The following is a 2830-nucleotide window of genomic DNA, read 5'->3' as shown; positions in this document are numbered from 1 at the left end:
CCATGGCAATTAATATCAGTCACAGCTCTGCCAACCCTCCACATTTCCATACCCATGGGAGCCCTTTTCTTCAACATAATACATACTACAAATTTGAGCACACATTCGCCCTTTTGGTTGGGGGGGGTGTGTGTGTGTGTGTGTGTGTGTGTGTGTGTGTGTGTGTACACACTAATTTTAGATGGGGTTCCACCATTTTTAAACCAGTGCGTGCCAAACTTCTGTTTTGTTACAGGCATAGAGCAGTTTCCGATCATCTATATTGGTAAAAGTGTAATGTCTGCACTTGGCCTAACAGTTTTGGTCTAAAAACAAACAAATAACCAGCATTTGCCAAAAAAGTTGAGCTACGAACTTATGAGCCAGGTCAATTCTGATGATTATACATCTAGCCTATTAAAGTACGGTGCACCGTCTCAGTTCATAAAGGAAATAGAAATAGAGAGGCAAAGCAGGCAGCATTGCATATTAGTGTGTCACTCTTCAAGGTTTTGAAGCTCATCTGGGACCAGTTTTGGCATACTGATAAAGACAAAACATATGCTAGTCATGTACAAGCTTTTTGAATGGTAGTCATGGTCACAGGTTCAGTCTGCATTCTGCCAGATGCTATATTCACTGGCTGCAGTACAGGAAGCTCCTTGCTCAATGAAACTGGAAGTGTACAGTTGAGAGCCTTTAAATAAAAAGGGACTGATGAACTAGAAGAAAAGACAGCTCACATGACAACATAGAATAAAGTGTCAAGTGCTACTGAACAGTTTTTCTCCAACCTTTGCTGCATTAATGGCTCTTAAATCAATAGATTTTTACACTCCTGGTGATTAATGTCACTTGATAGTTGTGTGAAAAGCTTCCTCTTTACAGAAAAATTGCACAAGGAAGAGATATAGATATATATTCATTCTTATTAGCAGAGACATTGTGAAAAAAAGCAACTCACTTATTAGGGAAAACATAATACAACTTCACTTGTCATTCTTAAATCTACTAAATGGGCCTGTCAAATATAGTCACATTGGCATACATACTTTCTTCATGAAAATAAAGTAGACTCCCGACTTATGCATATATCGTGTTCCTGAGAAACCTTGTGTATGCTGAATTAGCGTGACTCTAGGTGAATTTTCCCATAGGAAATAATAGGAAAGTGAGGGGTTGCATTCCTTAGACCTCGCATTTATGACACCAAAGGTACCAAAATAAAACCCTTTTCAACCAATACTTTATTTATAATGTTACAGAAACATATTGTAAACATATTTATTCAGTTACATTATAAGAAATGCACACAAAAAATATGAACTGGATATGCATATCTTCAATCCATCCGAGTCTTCATCCAGGGGGAGCCAAGTCCGGGGGAGCCAGGAGACTTGGATGGGGAGCCAAGATCAAACACATCACAAGATGGCAGTGATATCTCTCGAATGTGGGGTGGAAGGCCTGGGGGTGAGTTCTGGACGAAGCGTAAGGAGTTAAGAGAGCTCTTAACTGAGAGCGTTAAGAGGAGATGCTGCTACCACAATGGTAACACTGAGACCGAGCGATCCTCCAGAATCCTGCTTGGGAACCCAAGCTGCGCGTAACTCCGTTTGACTCAGTCTGCGCATCTCGCAGGTGCATCTTGGGGTGTATTTTTCAGCTTGGGTGTTAATATTAATCCACATAAACACAAGACATGGGTAAGTCAAATATGAGTAAAACGGGGCTCTACTGTACATTTAATGTCATTACCATAGGCTTCAAAATATTTAAAAAAATTTTATTGTTATGTGAAAGGTGCTGAACCTGAACTATTAGAAACTGAAATCCTTCATCTACAAAATAGGATGAAATGTAGAAATTCAATGCCTTCCCTGACCTACATGTTTCAACCCTGTTTTTATGCCAAAATAGTGTAGCTTTATCTTTGGGAATATTTCAGTATTTGATGTCTCTGATGTAAGCAAAACTAAGGAACTCTCTTATGCTAGAGCTTATGCACAGAGCTGTTTGGAAAAAGGCAAGTCTGTGAAAGAACATTTTTTATTCTGTCTATTTCTCCCAATGAGAAGCAGTGTTTCATTGGATTAGTAGAAAAAATCTTTATTTCTCCTTTATCAGAGTTCCCCCACCAATGTACTAAGCGGTAAGGAGGAAATAAAGTGAGATCCTCCAGCCTCACACTCTGAAATCAAATATTTATGCAAAACAATTGTTTATGTCAACATTTTTTTATGCTGCCCTAAAGTGAAATTCCATGTAAAATATTGGTTTGGACCTGAGTTTATTAAAAAGTTGCTGCACTTTTGCATAAACAACTGTTGTCTAGGATGACCTGAGATTCAAGGCATTTCACTCAGCACTAGCCACTGAAAGCCGGTGCAAAGTGGCTAGTATTTGCTTTGGATTTGGCTGATTCAGAGGACAGCGATTTGATTCGTTGATTCGAATCGCTGTCCTGAATTGATTTGGCTAAATCTGATTTGGAGATTTCACTGCTGCCAAATCTTCAAATCAGGCAGGCCCATCCCCCCCAGCCCAGCAATGGCTGCCCCGCCTGCCCCAGCTCCCTGCACTTGTTAAAAAAATCCCCAACTCAGCAGGTGCTGTGGGGCGGGGGACAATCCCTGCTGCCCCCTACTGCATGGGGGGCTCTGCCATGAGCCCCAATTCCCCCTGCTCTCCCAGCCCCCCATGGCTGCCTGCGATGTCTCCGGCCCTTTAAGAAAAAAGGAGGAGTCGATGGGGGGGTCAAGGGCTGGCAGGGGTCCTGGACTTTTGGAAGGCCTTCGACACTGTCTCTCACCCTGTTCTCATTAAGAAACTGGGGGACTGTGGTGTCGAC

At 41.7% G+C, this 2830-nt stretch overlaps 1 long non-coding RNA gene across 1 annotated transcript in view; it reads right to left on the bottom strand.

Moving 5' to 3' along the window:
• Nucleotides 1-73: 73 nt before the first annotated feature.
• The window catches only part of LOC109320823, a 23025-nt gene continuing 20268 nt past the window's right edge, over nt 74-2830 (bottom strand). Inside the window, exon 3 of the long non-coding RNA XR_002103865.1 lies at nt 74-85. This is a non-coding gene — a long non-coding RNA (uncharacterized LOC109320823). The remainder of the gene's footprint in view (nt 86-2830) is intronic.

Source organism: Crocodylus porosus, unplaced genomic scaffold (genome assembly GCF_001723895.1).
Source record: "Crocodylus porosus isolate Cpor-Errol unplaced genomic scaffold, CroPor_comp1, whole genome shotgun sequence".
Taxonomy (NCBI): Eukaryota; Metazoa; Chordata; order Crocodylia; family Crocodylidae; genus Crocodylus; species Crocodylus porosus.
This window is presented reverse-complemented; position numbering and strand designations above follow the sequence as displayed.